Raw genomic sequence first — 11,785 nt, 5'->3', positions numbered from 1 at the left:
AAGTCACTGCACTGTTTCAAATGCCTCAGGGAGCTCAACAGACTCCAGGGAACTGCTGTAAACAACAAAAGATTTGTTCAAAATTTCCTAACCGGGGTCACTGATGTTGCTATTTATGCAAAAATATAATCACCACCAAGAACAAGAAGCCCAACAGCATGCTGCAAACTGTGCTCTCTGACATCAAGCCAAATACCTCCCCAGAACTGAAACTAGGCTCCTGAGCTAATACATAAGAAGATGCTTTAGAACATTCTAATTAGTCATTTCCAATGATCCCTTACATCACCACAATCTATAGTCATCAAACAGGGTAATCTTCACAGTGAATTCCATTCTTCAGTAACTCTGGTCTTCTTCTGTACTCTTGTTCTTAAATTCTAAATTCTCATCCTTAAAATTTAACAAATTGATTTCTCTCTCCTATCTTAACAGAAATGAGGTTCTCAAGTAAGCCATCTCTAATTAAGACCAACCATGCACCTAAAACACCTTAGTTGAAATAGAGAATCAATTTCTTTCTTCTAACAACTAGACCATCATTCCTCTCTTTTTTAATTAATGCTCATCCTATCATCTCTTAGAAATCACTGCTCATTCCCTAAAATATACATAAGGCCATGTAAACACAATGTCAATGAACTCCCACAAGCTACTCCATATTATACTCCTATGGGATTTCAATATCCATGAGTAAGATCTATCACAAATCTACTCTTAATATGCAAAGATCTTTTTCTTCCCCTTCTCCTCTTGGACTCAGTCCTCCAACATGTGCACTTCCATTGTCTTTTTTTTTTTTACTTTGAAAGATTCTGTTATTGGAAAGTCTTCCACTGTTCTTTCACACTTATCTGTGTCTATGCATCTTTGTATCTGCAACTTCACTTTTATCTTTTTGAAGAAAAGGATGTCACCATGTTTCTGTATCTCCAAACCTAGGTAGCATTCCCAACATGTTGTAGACACTCATAATAAAGTATGTTGGAATCTTCTCTCATTTATAAATACAACAGACAGACCAAGTAACCAGACATCTAATAAGAGTTCCTCAATGATCTATAGCATATATATAGCAACTTAAACTCAGAGGAAAATAAGTTCACCATTAGTGTCTTTTGTCTTTGTAAAATAGAAGATAAATTCTTCTTTTTGCTAACAGAGGAATTGATATGATAATGGGTAATAAAAGGAGAATATTTTATAAGGAAGACAAAAATTATTATTTTAGTATTTACTTTTTATAAGGTCCTCTCCAATAATCTTACACAAAACTTTTGGTTGAAAATAAGAGCAACTACACAAAATATATTTGTGTTCATAATTTCCCAAGTCATTATTATATACTTTTCAGCAACATCTATGGCCAATTTGTGAGTAGAGATAATCCACTGCACAGGTTGACTGGTTCAGGGGCATCTACTAAAAAAAAATGCAAGCTGAGGAATTAGCAAAGACTCTTGCTGAGCACATTGTACTTGCTGGGGTTTGCACTAATGTCACTTGTATTCTAACAGTAACATCTCTTTTGAATAGAAACACAGAAAAGAATGACAGTTGTAGGAACTGGAATGCTTCTGCTTTGCCAGTCTGCTTTTCTGAAGGATACAGGAGAGCCAGGTGGTCATTAATGTATCTTCTTTTATTTTGCTTCCCATTTCCAATGAAAAGGTCTAAAATGATATCTAAGAAGAAACAATTTCAATTTATTAAAATATTTCCATGTATTATCTCCTTCAACCCTTAACAATAATCCTCTGAAATAGATGTGATCATTATTTTAATCTATGAAATGATAGTAAAACTGAAGAAGTCTGAGGTCCTCAAGTTAACAAGTCATAGAGGTAGGATATGATGGCAGGATGCCTGCCTGCGTTGTACTGCCCTATGGAAGAGGCATCTATTGAATATGCTCATTGCGACATGAGTTCTTGCTCTTAAATCCATCAATCTAGCTTTGTACTATTCTATGAAGATGTCCATTAGAAGATACACTTTCAAAAGCAATGAACATCTTAGGCCCCACAGCAGTCCAGGGCCAGAATCTACTTCTGCCACACTTGCTGTTCCTGTCATTGAATGTCTCTTCTGGGACCCTCCATTCAGATAATGCATTCAGACATTCCTTTGTAATTGTCTGAGGTCCTTTAAAATGCAACTTTACACACTCAGTCTACCATTGCTGTGTGCCTGGTGATGCTTCAGGTGAAAAACAGTCCCTCACAAACCTAGCTATATCCCACGAAGCACACAGTTTCCATTCAATGTAATGTACTGAATGAACAAACAAATCTTCTCCTTCCATGACTATAGAAGGAAGATGCTGATGCCCAACTATATAAAATATTATGCTTCTTTATATTTTGAGATAATTTTCAAGTCTCTGATTTAATTTGCAAAGAATACATGGCAATTAGAATTTGAAAAATAGTGCTCTTAAATGTTACCTGAAATTATCTTGAATAAAATATTCTGCTCACTCCTGATTATTTTTTAAAAGTCACTAAATCTATATTTTCTCTATCCCTAAAGCAGTTATAATACTTGAGCTGTAAAGTAGGCCTTCCACTTATTTATTTTTAGATAGACCCCTCAGGGAGTCAACATGCTTCCAGCGATTTTCATCTGATATCAATGATATCCAAAGCCCCATTTAAACATGAGATTCCAAGAGATTCTATAATTAACAGCACTAAAAATTTTCCTATAAAAACATAGAGTATATACTCTGGGTTCTCTTCAGATCATATAAATCTTTTGCTTTTTGCTAAATATTTCCGTGGAGAGAAACAATTCTGAGTCTTAACCCAATTTGTTGAGGCCTTGCTGTAGCAAGGGAAAAAATGTAGAGTATGGAATCTAAGCACACAGGATTTTCTTTTTCTTAATTTAAATAAGATTTATTTTATCTATTTGAAAGGCAGAGTTAAAGGGAGAAAGGGAGAGAAAGAGAGAGAACTGCCATCCACTGGTTCACACCCTAAATGGCTGCAATGGCTGCAGCTGGGCCAGGCCAAAACCAGAAGCCAAGAGTTTCATCCGGTCTCCCATATGATTGCATGGACCATCTTCCACTGCTTTCCCAGGTGAGTTAGCAGGGAGCTAGAAGGGGAGCAACAAGGACTCCAATTGGTGCCCTTATGGGCTGCTAGCATTGCAGACGGTAGCTAACCCAGTACACCAAAATACTGGCACCCAGAATTTCAAAATTTATTTTTCACTATTTGGGAATAAGCCAGTGGCAAACAATGGAACTCAATGGCTATACTATTCTGTAAGTGCTGCAATATACACTTTTTTTTTTTTTTTTTTTTTTTTTTTTTTACGGGCAGAGTGGACACAGAGAGAGAGAGACAGAGAGAAAGGTCTTCCTTTGCCATTGGTTCACCCTCCAATGGCCGCCACAGCCAGTGCACTGCGGCCGGCGCACCGCGCCTATCCAAAGGCAGGAGCCAGGTACTTATCCTGGTCTCCCATGGGGTGCAGGGCCCAAGCACTTGGGCCATCCTCCACTGCACTCCCTGGCCACAGCAGAGAGCTGGCCTGGAAGAGGGGCAACCAGGACAGAATCTGGTGCCCCGACCGGGATTAGAACCCGGTGTGCCGGCGCCGCAAGGCGGAGGATTAGCCTACTGAGCCAAGGCGCCGGCCTTCAATGTACTTTCAATAAAGAATCTTCGTTTGTCTTCATAAATATTCTTGGGTCCATATTTTTAAATGAGAACATTTAATAATATTCTTTCTGCCTACATGTTCTATTAAAATCTTGAATAAAACATTTTTCTCGTTTCATAGCACTATCTGAGGTCATCTTTCCAACTTCCAACTCATGAGATAACTTAGTATCTTTCTGGATGATCTTCTTAGTTCTTTTGTTCTGGATAAATGTTTCACTCTTGCCTTGCTGGTTGAGCTTACTTTTTCATTCTATTTACTTCGTACACTCAAAAACTCCTTTATTATTTATTCATCCATTCATTCCCTTAATATTTTACTCACCCTCTGCATCAGGCACTGAGCCAGCTAATTGGAACACAATGCTCTACAAAAGCACACATGAGCAGTACCCACTTGGAACTTTCAGTCTAATGAAAGAGACATATATTATCAAACCATAAAAACTAAAGTAAAATTGAATTTCTGTTTAGTACCACAAGAGAGAAATTTATGATAAAACAAGAGCTTTAAAAAGTGTAACTGGAATTTCTATTTCCAGTAATGGTAGACTAACCTTTAGCAGATGAAGCACTCTGAATTCTACTAGAAGCCAACAGAGCTATCAAGGCACTAAGATTTGAAGGGCCAAGAGTGTGGAGAGAAGCAAAGTTCACTAAGGTAAGCCCAAATTCTACTCATTTTTCTTCATTGAGGTTTTCACTAACTTGTTGTGGGCATAGGTCATGAAAAGCTTAGCAGGAATCATAAACCAAGAAGTTGAAGAGGATGAGAGCAGCCCCTTGGTAACAAGGATACAAAAAAATGGATGTATTGATTCTAACAAGGAATAACAGCTCTAATAAATACCTCAGGTGTTCAACTGGAGCCTTAAAAGACTACATACTACAAACAGTGGAGAATTATAAAAATGCCATCTCTTGCAGACACTGAAATACTGCCTGGAAATATTTTAACCTTGACTCAACTGTGGTGATCCACCTCTCTATTCTTCCAAAAGCCAAGGGTGCATAGATCCTCTTCAACTTTTCATAGACAGTAATCATCATTCAGTAAAATATTAATAAAAATCTCAAGAAGACAATGACCATAGCAAGAAACTCACTGGTGATCTAGGTATTAGTTATTTAAAATTTAAAATAACTAATCATATTTTCAAAAAGAGATGGCAAGGTAAATACCATCAGAGGACTGGAATCAATAAAAGAATAAGAAGGAAATTCTAGATGTAGGCATATAACTATTGAACTTCAGAACTCAATAGAACGGTTTTAACAGCAGATTAGGTAGAGACGAGGAGAGGATGAAAAATTTGGAAGATAGAGTCATAAAAGTATCGAAACTGAACCACAAAGAAGGGTATGAAACAGACAAAATAGAGTAAAGTGGCATGAAAAGGATTAACATGTGTGTAATTAGACATAACAGGGAAAAAGAGGTCATACAGAAGCAGTTTTAAATAAATAATGGCCAAGAATTTTCAAAAAGTGGTGAGTGATAGTTCAACATATTCAATAATGTGAAAGATCACATTAACAAATTGAAGGATAAAAACCACGTAATTATCTCAATGGATGCAGATAAAGCATTTGATAAAATACAATATCCTTTTATGATGAAAACCTTAAGCAAATTGGGTATAGAAGGAACATTCCTCAACACAACCAATGCAATAAAAAAAACCACACACCCAGCATTATATCGAATGAGGAAAAGTTGGAAGCATTTCTACTAAGATGTGAAATCAAATAAGAATGCCCATTTTGACCACTGCTATTCAGTGTAGTTCTGAAAGTTTTAGATAGAGCCAGCAGGCAAGAAAATAAAATCAAAGGGATATAAATTGGAAAGGAAGAAGTCAAATTATCCCTGTTTGCAGATGACATGATTCTATATATTGTGAAACCAAAAGGCTCCACTAAGAGGCTATTGGAACTCAAAAGAGAGTTTGGAAAAGTTGCAGTATATAAAATTAAAATACATAAATCAATAGCCTTGGTATAAATAGACAATGCTATCTCTGAGTGGAAAAAATACTTATGGGATCAGTACCATTCACAATAGCTACAAAATATTTATCTTGGAACAAATTTCACCAAGGATGTGAAAGATCTCTACAATGAAAATTACAAACATCAATGAAAGAAATAGAAAAACACAAAAAAGATGGAAAAATCTTCCATGTTCATGTACTGGAAGAACTAATATCATCAAAATATCCATACTACCTAAAGCAATTTACAGGATCAATGCAATCCCAATCAAAATACCAAGAACATTCTTCTCAATCTAGAAAAAAAAGATGCAAGAATACATATGGAAACACAAGAGACCTCAAAAGGGTAAAGTAATCTTAACAAAAAGAAAGCTGGAGACATCCTGATTTCAAGATACACTACAAAGTGGTTATATTCAAAATAGCCTCGTATTGGCACAAAAATAGACATGTAGACCAATGGAATAGAATAGAAACTCCAGGAATCAATAAATTCATATACAATAAACTAATCTATGATAAAGGAGCTAAAAATCAATCCATGGAGAAAAGATAGTCTTTAATGGTGCTGGGAAAATTGGATCTCTGCATACAGAAGTACTAAGCAATATCCCTACCTTACACTTTATACAAAAATCAACTTAAAATGGATAAAGGATCTAAATCTATGACCTGATACCATCAAATTACTAGAAAACATTGGGGAAACTTTTTATGATATTGGCATAGGCAAAGACTTGGAATAGACCCCAGAAACATAGACAATAAAAGCAAAAATAGACAAAACAGATTGCAGCAAGCTAAAAAGCTTCTACACTGCAAAGAAAACACTCAACAAAGTGAAGAGGCAACCGACAGAATGGGAGAAAATATTTGCAAACTATGTAACTGATAAAGGATTAATATCCAGAATCTATAGAGAGCTCAAGAAACTCAACAACAACAAAGCAAATAACCCAGTTAAAAATGATCAAAGATTTTAAAGGCATTTTTTCAAAAGATGAAATTAAATGGCCAACAGACACACAAAAAAATCCTCAGGATCACTAGCCATCAGGAAAATGCAAATCAAAACCAAAATGATGTTTTACATCATCCCAGATAGAATGGCTCCCTTAGAGAAATCAAAAAACAATACATACTGGTGTGGATGCAGGGAAGAAGGTACCTCAATACACTGTTTATGGGAATGTAAATTAGTATGGCCATTGTGGAAGACAGTATGGAGATTACTCAGAAATCTAAAAACAGATCTCCCATATGACCTAGCCATTCCACTCCTGGGAATCTTCCCAAGGGAAATGAAATCAGCATATGAAAGAACTATCTGTACTTCTGTGTCTACTGCAGCTCAATTCACAATAGCAAAGCCAGGGAATCAACCCAAGTGCTCATCAACTGAAGACTAGGTTTGCCTTAAAAATAATTAAGTTTCAAAAATAAAAAAAGCAAAATTACCTTTGAGATGCAATGACTTTGAACAGCTGTTGTCTAGACTATCAAGGAATAGTTTTGTTTATTTGCTTGTTTTTTCTTTTTCTTTCTCATACAAAGGGTTGAATTCTAACAAGACTGGGAACAGGAAATGGAAGATGAAGAGGGGTGGGAGAGCAGGTGGGAAGGTAGGGATGGTGGGAAGAATTACTATATTCCTTAAGTTGTATTTATGAAATGCATGCAAATAATAAAATTGTATATTATCCATTTAAAATTTTTTTTTAAAAAAGAAAATGTGACATATAGACACTGAAGAATTCTATCCAACCATAAAAAAGAATGAAATCTTATCTTTCACAACAAAATGGATGTAACTGGAAACCATTATGTTTGGTGAAATAAGCCAGTTCCAAAAAGACAAATGCCGTGTGTTTTCCCTGATCTGTGGTAACTAATAGAGCACAAAAATATGTAATGTGTATGAGCAAAATTGACATTTTAAGAATTGATTATTGTTTACAGCCCTTTCTCTACTGTTGAGAAACAGTGTTTTTTTCTTCTTACTATTTGTTAAATTAAAACTTTGTGGAGGGTTAATGTTATGATTATAAAATAAACTGAAAGAATATCATTGTAAAAATTAAAAGAAAGATTAATAAAGCAAGAAGGAGGGAGGGTAGGAGTGTGGGCAGAAGGGAGAGCATATGGTGAGAAAAGAAGTATCACTATGCTCCTAAATCTGTATATATGAAATACATATTTTTATTTCTATAATAAGAGCAACAAGTACCATAATCTCAAGCAGCATAAACACAGAGAAAAACATATCTAGTATATATTAGTAAAACTGATAGAAACAAAATATAATGGTAAGTCATAAAAATCTTTTTGTAAGGAAAAAGACTAATAACTATCTGCAGAATACTAGTTTTTTAAAAAACATTGAAGGAAAATCATTCATTAATAAAAAAATTGCAAGTAATTCAAATACCCTCAATGAAAGATTAAATTAACTAAATCATGGTATTTTCTTACATATAACATACATCAATTAAAATAAGTTAATTCTACACACAGTAACATGAATAAATCTCATAAACAGAACTGAGTCCAAATAATTACAGACACAAGCGAGTACATAATACACAATTTCATTTATAAGAAGTTCAAAATCAGACATTAATTTCTGGTTTTAGAAATCATGATGGAACTTGTCATTAAGGAGAAAGGTTGAGCAAGGGAACCACAAAGAATATTTCTAGGTAACTTTATCTTTTCTGATCTTGGTTAGTAGTCAAGCTCTGAAATTATGATTTGTGCACTTTTATATTTCTATTATAATCCAATAACTTAAATCACCTAGAGAATCAACAGAGTAAAAATTCTCCTCATAGTAAAACCTGCACCTATTATCACTGCCCTGATCAATAACATGTGCAAGCTCCACTAACATGCTCAGTAAAGCAAAGTTTAAGCTGATTCCCCTGTAGCATATCCCATTGCCCAAGGAGTAGCACCAGCAAGGAAACCTGAAATGTCACCAGTATCATATTCCAATATAGATCATAAAAAATATCTGTAAAAAAAGTTTTACATATTGAATGCCATTAATGTCAGTTTTCCACACTCCTCCCCTTACTCCTCCATCTCTGCTATTGCTTTCCATGCTGGCAACTGCTGAACATAATGGGGAATTATAAATTAAACTCCTGGGTTCTGAAGCAAACGTTACAAGTTTATCTCTGGAGGAAATATATTCCTCAAACTCAAAGGCAAAGTTTCTCTTTGTTAAATTACAATGAACTGAATACAGGGGAAATTATGTGGTATCTATATTATCTTGGAACCTAATTTAAAAAAAGAAAAAGAACCCTTTATTCTTTAGCTAGAAAGTATGTGTTTTAATTAAATAGAAAAGTTTTCCATTATTACTTTGAAGTTAGTTCTTGGTTAAAAATGTTGGAGGATTTCTTACATAAATATAAAATGTATTGTAGCCTAAAAGTGGAATAAAAGTTACTACTAACAATACATATGATCCTGGTTATGTTTAAAACATAGGTATATTGGGCCGGCTCTGTGGTGCAGCAGGTTAACACCTTGGCCTGAAGCACCAGCATCCAATATGGGCACCAGTTCAAGACCCGGCTGCTCCACTTCCAATCCAGCTCTCTGCTATGGCCTAGGAAAGCAGAAGATGGCCCAAGTCCTTGGGCCCCTGCACTCAGGTGGAAAACCTGGAAGAAGCTCCTGGCTCCTAGCTTCGGATTGGCACAGCTCTGGCCATTGCAGCCATCTGGGGAGTGAACCAGTGGATGGAAGACACCTCTCTCTCTCTCTCTCTCTCTCTCTCTCTCTCTCTCTCTCTCTCTCTCTTTTCTCTCTCTATCTCTCTCTCTCTCTCTGCCTCTCCTCTCTCTGTGTTGCTCTGACTTTCAAATAAAATAAATCAATCTTTAAAAAAAATGCATATGTGTAAGCATCTATCCATGAGATCATCTTGAAAACAAAATAAGCAAACAAAAAATTGAAAAGTCCTCTTAAATCACACAACCACTGTGCTGTTAGATAAGGGCAGACCCTATGCGGGAGTAAACCTGAAGTCTATATAGAGGCCCTGGCTCACAGAATTGGAGTCCTGTAACCAGAAAAGGGTCCTTTTTTCCCAGTCTGAACACGAAATATTTCTTTATGGTCAAAACATGAACAACAGGAATGGGTTTTTGGTATATGCTTAAGATGCCAGTTTACACGACCTCAAACCATGTCATAGTGCCTGGGTTCAAGTTCCATATCCACCCTACGTTCCAGTTCCTGCTAATGGGCATCCTGGGAGGCAGCAGGTGATGGCTCAGGTATGTAGATCCTTGCCACATGACCTGGATTGAGTTCCCAGCTCCCGGCTTCAGCCAGGATCAGTCTTGACTGTTGCAGGCATTTGGGGAGTGAACTGAATGGATGGAAGTACTCTAGCTCTAGCTCTATTTACCTATCTCTCTGCCCCTAAGTAATTGAATTTTTTAAACAACAGCAAAATAAAAAAAAAAAAAAATAAAGTTCAGAGTAATGTCCTCCTATTCCTTGGATGAAACAGAATTTCACCTCTTGGTTGTGTTCAAATTCCAACCAATAGCTACCTTCTCCATGCTTCCGTCATACAAGTTACTGAAGGAATAATTACTTGACATGCTCTATTCTGCCAATAAAGAACTACAGCTGATGGTATAAAACAGAACTTATACAAGAAATATCACAGTCACCTAGCCTGTGACATACAGCCAGCTACAAGCTAATCCCTTTGGGTATTTTTCTTCAGCAGCATTTCTGTGAATAGAAAATCCCAACCGCTGATGCCCATGCATTAGAGACAGATAAGGGATGACCTGGAAGTCTATGACAGCCTGCCTGGAGTACCCTGATTACAGTTAACTTACGTTGTCCCTGTTCCAACAGTGCCCTTTTGGTTAAATGTAATAAATCTCCTCCTCTTTAAGTGACAGGGAATCAGAATTGTTATTTTTGCTTTCAGCTATGGAAAACAGGGAGAAATCAAGCTACCTAAAATAAAGGGATAAATCTGAAAGTAAATTCTCAAACAGCCACCTTCTTAAACAAAGCTATAAACCAAAATGTGAACACAGATTTTCAGCGACCTGTTGATCTTGGAGTCTTTTTTACTTCTTTGTGCACTATCATATTTAGCAAAAGCCCTACAATTTACCATTCATTTTCTAGAACTGATTATTGCATAAGTAAAAATGAAAACAAAGGTAATGTTTTTAAATGGCAGCCTTTAAAATATTTTAAATTATTTTTATACTTGAGATATCATCTACATTCTCTCCATGATATATGCTTCATTCTCATATTTGGGAGGAAAAGAAATTTAGTAGAACATGCATCAAACAAGTGACACCTGTAGATCAAAATTGCATCTGGTTGCTAACTTCCATATATATGATTCAGAAAAAATTCTCAGCTTCTCACAGACACTGGGAGACTGTGATTTATGCACCAATTCCCATCATTTAATGCTATTTACACAATTTGAGCAAATGTCCAATAAAAGCAAGTAGCATTCACTGATAGTGCCCAATCTGTATGAAAAATGTGTTCTTTTAAAAGCAAAATCTGTGGGGCCAACATTGTAGCACACTGGGTTAAGTTGTCGCCTTCAATGCCAGTACTCCATATGGGCAACAGTTCAAGTCCTGGCTACTCCACTTCTGATACAGCTCCCTGCTAATATGCCTGGGAAAGCAGCAGAAGATGGCTCAAGTGCTTGAGGCCATGCCACCCCCCTGGGAGACCCAGATGGAATTCCAGGCTCCTGGCTTTGATTTGGCCAGTTTTAGACATGGCAGCCATTTGGGGAATGAGCCAGAGATGGAAGATCCATCTTTCTTGCTCTCTCTCTCTCTCTCCCTCCCTCTCTCTGTAACTGCTTTTCAAATGAAAAAAAAAATCTTTAAAAATTACTTTAAAACCTAAAATATAAATCTTTTTAATTTCCCATTTTATGATCAAAAAAGATACAGCTAAAATAGTTAGCAGCACCACAATTTTATTTCCAGTCTATATGCTCTGAAATTTGCCATCTTCCTTGGTTCCATCACCTTCTTTTAGACAAAAAGTATCACTAGTATTCTTTGTTTTTGAAAATCAACTAGATTAGTC

The 11,785-nt window shown here is 36.1% G+C and overlaps 1 non-coding gene across 1 annotated transcript; it reads left to right on the top strand.

The window, feature by feature from the left end:
* The first annotated feature begins 2,723 nt into the window (after positions 1-2,723).
* Positions 2,724-2,839, top strand: LOC127491411 (U5 spliceosomal RNA). Its single transcript, XR_007920072.2, has one exon. It is a non-coding gene; the product is annotated as a U5 spliceosomal RNA (small nuclear RNA).
* Positions 2,840-11,785: the final 8,946 nt, after the last annotated feature.

Source organism: Oryctolagus cuniculus, chromosome 18 (genome assembly GCF_964237555.1).
Source record: "Oryctolagus cuniculus chromosome 18, mOryCun1.1, whole genome shotgun sequence".
NCBI lineage: Eukaryota > Metazoa > Chordata > Mammalia > Lagomorpha > Leporidae > Oryctolagus > Oryctolagus cuniculus.
The sequence above is the reverse complement of the archived record's forward strand: the minus strand, read 5'-3'. Positions and strand labels throughout refer to the sequence as shown.